The sequence below is a fragment of the Alexandromys fortis genome, unplaced genomic scaffold, assembly GCF_014885135.2.
Source record: "Alexandromys fortis isolate MF-2015 unplaced genomic scaffold, M_Fortis_MF-2015_v1.1 scaffold_17, whole genome shotgun sequence".
In the NCBI taxonomy this organism is placed as follows: domain Eukaryota; kingdom Metazoa; phylum Chordata; class Mammalia; order Rodentia; family Cricetidae; genus Alexandromys; species Alexandromys fortis.
Window position 1 is genome coordinate 4405005 of NW_026067896.1, and position 8901 is coordinate 4413905.

Here is an 8901-nt window from a genome sequence, read left to right on the forward strand (position 1 = left end):
CACCAAGTCAGGGTCAGTGTGAGGGAGATGAAGTTCTGGGCTTGAGTTGGAAGGCTCAGCAAGAACTCAGGTTAAATTTACTAAGAAGACCTAGGAACAATGGCCAGCTCAGTGCTGCTCAGACTGGGATAGCTACAATGGGAAGGTCCTGTAGGATATGAGTGACTTTAGCTCTTGGGCAGGAAATTCACAATAGGATCCCAGAACGCCTTACTTGGGAAACAAGGCAACTGTGAAAGATAATATAAAAGGACCCAAGGAATCAACTTGAATTGCTTCCTAATGGCAAGGATGCATGAGCATCAATAAAAACAATGATTGCAATAGTTTGAAAAATATCAACCAAGACGATATAATAAAAATTCGTTGTGGAAATTGTGAGATGCCAACAAATCAACTTGTATTCAAAACTGGAAATTAGAACCAAACACTTGTTCTTTTTTCTTTATATGAATTATGTCTCTGAATAACCAAATCAGTTATGAATGAAGGAATTACTTTTTTTTTTAAAGTATATGTAGTCCAATGAGGTGGCCTAGTGAGTAAAGGTGTTTGTCACCAAGCCTAATGGCACGGTCAATCCCAAGGTCTATACAGTGGAAGGTTTGTGTGCAGTACAACTACCGAAAGTTGTCCTTTGATCTCTATGCACTTACCATGGCACAGGTGTGCTTCTACACAAATACGAACATGCACACACACAAAATAAGTAAATAAATAAATATGATACAATTACACAAAGTCATATATTTAAAAAGTATATATATGTATATATACACACACGGTTTCTTTATTTTATTATCATTGCATATTCATAGTTAACAAGAGAATAAAGAATGCTAGCATTAGACAATCACCCTTTTCAGCCATTTATGAATTAAGGGATTTTTAGTGCAGATTCATGGCTCATAACATCCCCCAAAAGAGAGACAAGACTAAGTACCCCATAAGAAAGTCATATAGCACCACCTAAGAAATAGTTTTAGCAGCAGTCAAACCCGGATTCAACTTAGCATGCAGCTATAACTATTTATTGGTGAAAAGACGGGGATAAAAGATAGATATATCAACTCAGGACAAAGATGAACAAACAGAAGTATATGACGATAATGTAACGTTATCCAGCCATAAAAAGAACCAAGTATTGACACAACGCTTACAATGTGGATGAACCTAAAACCGTTGTACTAAGTGTGAGAAGCCAGACCGAGGCTGCACCAGCAGGTTAGCGTTTGCTGGAAGAGCATGGCTATTCAGCACGGGTAGGATTTTGTTCTCTGGTGATAAAAACATTCTGGAATGATTGTGGCGATGGCTACATAACCCTGAATACATTAAATGCCACCAAGCCATACATATCAAGCAGGCAAAATGAGAACTTTATGTTATGTATTACACACGTTTTAAAAGCAGCTACTAGTGCCAGGCGGTGAGGGCGCACACCTTTAATCCCAGCACTCGGGAGGCAGAGGCAGGGGGATCTCTGTGAGTTTGAGGCTAGCCTGGTCTACAAGAGCTAGTTCCAGGACAGGCTCCAAAGCTACAGAGAAACCACGTCTTGAAAAACAAAGAAAAACAAAAATGAAGAAAAAAAAAGAAAGAAGAAAATATACAAAGCAGGGGCTGGAGAGATGGCTCAGTGGTTAAGAGCATTGCCTGCTCTTCCAAAGGTCCTGAGTTCAATTCCCAGCAACCACATGGTGGCTCACAACCATCTGTAATGAGGTCTGTCGCCCTCTTCTGGCCTGCAGGCATACACGCAGAAAGAATATGGTAAAATAAATAAATAAATAAATAAATAAATAAATAAATAAATGAATGAATAAGAAAATATACAAAGCAAAGAAAATGCCCTACAGGCTTTCCTACGGACTGATACTTCTGAGGCGTTTTCTCACCTGAGGCTCCTTCCTCACTGATGACTCTAGCTTGTGCAAGTTGTCCTAAAACCAGCCAGTCCACTCGTTCAAGGCCAGCCTGGACTGTCTGAGAAGGAAAAGGAAAAACAAGGAATGTGAAAATGAGATCATATTACAAAAAAAAAGGAAACAGACAAATGTAAGTTAGAAAATTCCAAACTGAGGAAATTGAGTGGCTAGAAAAGCAGGAATCCAAAGCCGAGCATATGATCAAGCCAATGGCAGTTTAACGAAAGAAGGGATGGTGAGCAGTATGAAATACCGCACAGATGTTGACAAGGCTTCTAACCAGTGCCGTGGTACAGCAGCAGGCATCTCTGCTTCACCTCCATTGATGTCACAGTGCACCACCGAACATCTGGACTCTTTCCTTCCACCACGGGTGACTGACCTGTCACTGCTACCACAGCCCAGACGCTCGCCTCCCTCATTTATAAGAGCTCCTGGAAATACACAAAATAAAAGTGTTCACAGACTCGTGTGAGCCAGAGAGGGAGATAACTAACTCCCACCAAGACGGGAGCCCCCAGCTTCACTGGAATTCCCAACAGGTTATTACTGTGGGTTAGGTTGGTATGTACTGAAGGAGCTCTAGCCGGTCTGAGTATGGTAGGCATGGCTCTGGCAGGCCTTGCCTTCTCCCACATTTCCTCTGCCTTGATAAAAACCATTAGATCACACCCCTAAAGCTAGCCACTGTGATCCATTCTCTTATTTGGCCACTTCCTCCACCTGAGGCTGACTGCCAAGGTCCAGTTATCAAAATGTTGAAGTTCAGCAATCAAAATCCCCCTTTGACTCACCCAATGAACATGCCCAATTACAATGAAACACCTTACCCTAGTACGGGGTTTCCCCCTTTGCATTTATACACCACCATTTGCCGATGGGCCACATCTGTCTCCTCTTCATCCAGAGGCAGTTCTTTGTCCCTCTGGGTCAAACATCCCTTTCCCCTCTCCCTTGCTCCCCTCCCCTTCTCCCTCATCCTCTGTCCCCTGCCTTTGTCTTTTATTACCTGTCCTTTGTCCTTTTAGGACAAATCCATTTCTTTTGTGCTGGGTCTTGGGACATCTTGGGCCAATGCAGGTCCCTTCATGTATTCTCCAAGAGGGAAAGACACCTGGGTTGTTGGAAAGACATTCTTGCCATCATTAAGAAAACAACTTAGCTGGGAAATACACTTGAATGCATTGGCACAGGAGACCACTTCCTAAATATAACCCCAGCAGCACAGACACTGAGAGAAACAATTAATAAATGGAACCTCCTGAAACTGAAAAGCTTCTGTAAAGCAAAGGACACAGTCAACAAGACAAAACGACAGCCTACAGAATGGGAAAAGATCTTCACTAACCCCACATCAGATAGAAGTCTGATCTCTAAAATATACAAAGAACTCAAGAAATTGGCCACCAAAAGAACACATAATCCAATAAAAAAAATGGAGTACAGACCTAAACAGAGAACTCTCAACAGAGGAATCTAAAATGGCTGAAATGTCTCTCACACTTAAGGAAATGTTCAACATCCTTAGTCATCAGAGAAATGCAAATCAACAACTCTGAGATTCCATCTTACACCTGTAAGAATGGCCAAGACCAAAAACACTGATGACAATTTATGCTGGAGAGGTTGTAGGGAAAAGGGAACCCTTCTGCATTGCAGGTGGGAATGCAAGCTGGTCCAGCCCCTTTGGATGTCAGTGTGATGATTTCTCAGAAAATTAGGAAACAACCTTCCTCAAGACCCTATTAGTAATACCACTTTGGGGTATATATACAAAGGATGCTCAATTGTGCCAAAAGGACATGTGCTCAGTTATGTTCATAGCAGTTTTGTTTGTCATAGCCAGAACCTGAAATTACCTAAATGTCCTTCGACCGAAGAATGGATAAGGAAAATGTGGCATATTTATACAATGGAGTACTACATGGCAGAAAAAATAACATCTTGAATTTTGTAGGAAAATGGATGGAGCTAGAAAACACTATTTTAAGTGAGGTAACCCAGACACAGAAAGTCAATTATCACATGTACTCACTCATAGGTGGTTTTTAAACATAATACAAAGAAAACCAGCCTACAAACCACAATCCCAGAGAACTTAGACAACAATGAGGACACTAAGAGAGACTTACATAGATCTAATCTACATGGGTAGTAGAAAAAGACAAGATCTCCTGAGTAAATTGGGAGCATGGGGACCTTGGGAGAGGGTTGAAGGAGGTAGGGGAGAGGCAGGGAGGGGAGCAGAGAAAAATGTAGAGCTCAATAAAAATCAATTAAAAAAAACTTAGCAACCCACCACTTGGAGCTATTCTTGGGTTTTAAAGACATATGTAACATTTGAATGGGATACTTTAACCCAAGTATACAGTCACTCCTACAGCTGCCAGTTTTGAAGAACCAGGCCTGATGGCTCTGAAGCAAATTCAGGCAGCAACAGAAGCAACACTCCATCTGGTACTTTTGGTCCAGCAGATCCAGTAGCTGTGAGTGTTTGTGGCAAACAGAGATGTTCACTGGCAATTTTAGCAAACATGAGTGAGAGAATCAAAGACAGGATATATAGGGTTTGAAGGAAAACAATTTTTATTTATTTTGGGGGGCGGGAATACAGGGTTTCTCTGTAGCTTTGGAGTCTGTTCTGGAACTCTCTTTGTAGACCAGGCTGGCCTTGAACTCACAGAGATTCACCTGTCTCTGCCTCCCAAGTGCTGTGATTAAAGGTGTGCACCACTTGTGCGGGAGAATTGTCTGTATTCTGTCAACCATGTTTTAAATAAATGCTGATTGGCCAGGCAGGAAGTATAGGTGGGACAACCAGACAGGAAGTAAAGGTGGGGCAATGAGAACAGGAGAATGCTGGGAAGGAGGAAGCCCATTCCTCCCCAGTCCTGCCCAGATCACTGAAGAAGAAGCAGGATGTGACCTGCCTCGCTGAAAAAGGTACTGAGCCATGTGGCTAACATAGATAAGAATAATGGGCTATATAAGTTATAAGAGCTAATACGAAGCCTGTGCTAATGGGCCAATCAGTTTTATCATTAATATAGATTTCTGTGTACTTTCTTTGGGACCTAATGGCTGTGGGAACTGGGTAGCACAGAAACCCCAAACAAAGCAGGCCCCTCATGTTACATACCACTACCGCCCGGCTTGAAGACGGCTATTTTCTAAAGGAGTGTCTGGCTTACTATAGTCAGGTGACCCAAGTGGGATGAGTTTCCCACTACGGCGTCAGTGTGGACGTCTCTCGGGCCAGCTGTCTGTGGGAAAGCAATCACAGAAAGGTTAAGAGACGGAGCACGGGAGCTGCTGGGGCAGAGCACGAACATCATTTTGCCCACAGATCTCCGGAGAAACCAGGAACGTTAAGCAGCAGGATTTCTTTTTAATGGGAAAGACGAAAAACCTGTTCTCCCATCCAGAAAGAATTAAAAGTGATGAATGGCCTGGTGATCTGTGACATCTGCTGGGCCAGGTCAGAACAAGCGCTCACAGCCAGGACTGGAGGTGGCTAACCGCCCAAATCACCTCTGTGCTATCTATACGATGGAGACCAGGACAGACCTTTAGGTCCTTAAGCTAGTACTGGTAGCCCATCTCTAGAATACACTTTCTTGGAGGTGACATGTACCCTGTGTTGAGTTTCAATGTCATTATGCTTCTTTGTACACCGGGAAACTTTTCAAAGTGTACTGGGCTTAGATACTTTAGGAAAAAAAAAAAAAACACCTGTCATTGGACTCCCCGAAGTCTGGTCCAGGTTGACAAAGTCAATCTGCACTGGGTTTTCATTCTTATCTCTTGCGGGGTTCGCTTCCCTTATGACACCTGCAGGGACCCCCCACAGGAAGTCCAGAGGCACAAATAAGATGCATGAGCAGGTGGCTCAGAGGGCTTGGAGACAAACCCTGCGGTGCTGTCCCCAGAGTCCATGCTGTGACAAACCCTGCGTGCTGTCCCCAGAGTCCATGCTGTGACAAACCCTGCGTGCTGTCCCCAGAGTCCATGCTGTGACAAACCCTGCTGTGCTGTCCCCAGAGTCCATGCTATGGTCTCCTCCTGCTGTGCTGTCCCCACAGTTTATGCTATGGACTTCTGGAATGTTCACTTAACAAGTGATAGAAAAAAAAAAACAAATGAACCTGGTTAACAGGTAAGCCTGCATATTGACCCACAGCAGATATGCTGATAAGAACCCTGAAAGGTGGGTGGAGGCAAAGGCCTCCTACTGTGCGCAGCCTGAAGCAGCGGCCTCAAGCTCCAGGTGAAGGATGGTCAGAAGCATGGAGCTGTATCACTTCCAGACAGCTGATAAAGGACGCAAGCAGGGAAGGTTGTCCCACGGACACGTGGATGGATCTCTGTGAAGACGTTTGTGTCTCTTGCCAGAGCCTGCCCATGTGCATCCTCTTAGGAATAAGGACAAGCACACTGTGGGTAGGGCCAGCTTTCCTCGGCCACTACAGTGATTTTGGAGAAAAGTCATTACACTGAGGTCCCCAGGTGGATAATCTTCATAAACGTCTTAAGAATATTCAGAGACGTTTGAACTCACCATGGCATTCAGTTGGAAAGCGACGGGATTTAGTGTCAACATCGGATTCTTTATTACCTAGAAAGTTTAAGCTACAGTAATTGAAGAGCCAAATGGACACATTTTTAAATAAATTTATTGCTCGCTTAGATGAGAACTGCACGGGAACATGTTAAGAATCCCGTGTAATTGTGACTTAGAATACGGGTTGTTTTTTGAATTTCGTATTATGATCTTGATGCTGACTCCATTTTGGACAGTGATTTTTGTCCAATCAGGATTTTACATTGGATTTCCTGAGAACTGAGTTACATTCACTGTCATGACTGAAGCAGAAGGAAGAGAATCTTTGCTAGGACACTAAGAATAACATTTTTTTCAGCCACTTTAACGGGACTGTTTTACCTGCCATTCATGACTATAAATACTGATGTGCACGCAGATATCATGACTATATCGATGTGCATGTAGATATCATGACTATAATATTGATGTGCACACAGATATGACTCTAATCATTGATGTGCATGCAGATATCATGACTATAATCCTGTATGTGCACGCAGATATTATGACTATAAACATCGATGTCCACACAGATATCATGACTCTAATCATCAATGTGCATGCAGACAGGCTCTGCAGATCAGGGCCCAGCTCCAACTCACGGAAGGCTGGTGCACCTAAGCCACACAGCTGAGTGCAGGGAGACCGTAGGTTCCCATAAGAAATTCTGGTTGCTGCAAGCAGGAAGGGAAATGGAAGCTAATAATAGGTGTGCATTCATTACAGGCACCCACCATCTGCTTTCTGTTTAATCCCTCAGAAATATAAGACTTGAAGTAACCCAAGACCTTGCCTAGTTCCTACATGTTACCTAATGCTTTCAGAACACAGCACAAAGGTCAAGCAAATCATTTACTTCCATGCCATTTTGTAAGTGCTTGACTTTGCTGACAAAGTGAATAAATATTTTTATCTTCAGGATTTTATTTTCCATTTAAAATAGAAATATTCAGCCAGATAGTGATGGCACATGCATATAATCCCAGCACTTGGGAGGCAGAGGCAGATGTATCTCAGTGGGTTCGAGGCCAGCCTGGTCTAGAATGAGTTCCAGGACAGCCAGGACTGTTACACAGAGAAACCCTGTGTAACCTCTTGAAAAACCAAGAGAGAGAATAGAAATATTGAGAGAGAGAGAGAGAGAGAGAGAGAGAGAGAGAGAGAGAGAGAGGGGGGGAGAGGAGAGGAGAGGAGAGGAGAGGAGAGGAGAGGAGAGGAGAGGAGAGGAGAGGAGAGAGGGGAGAGGGGAGAGGAGAGAGAGGAGAGAGAAGAGGAGAGAGAGAACCCAAGAAAAACTGACGACTCTTGAGCTCATACTCTTTGGTTGGCATTTTTTGATATGGTGGAAACAAAGGTACAAAACTGAAATGATCAGGTCCTGAAAGTATATTCTCAAGTAGAATAGCCTTTCACAAGGCAAGGCAGCCATCAATGGGTCCCATTCTCTGGTACACACATCTCAACTACTGGCTTGTGGGTTAAGCTGTGCCTTTATCTTGAAAAGCCCCCCCCCCCCCCCCCGCATCAAGCTCTGGTTTTCCCTTTGCCAACCTCCCCAACATTCACCTTCTCCTAGTCTGTTATGTTTCAAACTATAGTTCTTTACCTTTACCTGCTGAACTCCAAGAAAGAGCTGCACTCCCTCAGCTGCCTGCAATGTATCTTCAGGGTCTATAATCCTATAATACAGAGTTATCAGTGGCATCAACTTTCATCCTGCTGAACTATGTTCAGGGTTAAGGACACTCTGGGCTGGCTGGACACCCTGTGGTCCAAGCCACCCCTCATATGCTCTGTAGTGGCAGGTTAAGGTTGTATTATCTATTCCTCGCTCTGTAGATCAGGTTAGCCTCAAACTCAGATTTCTGGGTGCTGGGACTGAAGGTGTGTGTGAGCACTCTCCCTCCTCCAGGTCACTAAGTGCCTCCCCCGTGGGAATCACAGGGCTGATCTAACACCACTTTACAGGTAAAGGCACTTTCAAGGAGAAAGGAGAAACAGAGAACCAGAAAGGCAAAACTGGAAGCCTGTCTGGCTCTCCAGCTGTGCAATGGTGTCTACTTCAATTTGTTCCCCTCTAGTCGACTCAGTTCCTGCTCCAGGGCCTCCTGTTCCTCACACTCCTTCCTGTGATGGCAACGTCACTCTGTTGAGTTTGTTTTAAAGCATTCCTTGCCCACATGAATCCAACTGCCTTGCTTACTGTGTCATCAGTACCCAGTACTCCTGACAGAGGTACCTCCATGTTGCTGCTGAATGACTAGCTCTTACAGAGCCCTGTATTAGCCTACCTGCTGCCAATCATTTATTACGCAAGCTTACGTGCTCTCAGAGGACAAGAACTGTCTTGAAAACCAAAAACAAACAAAC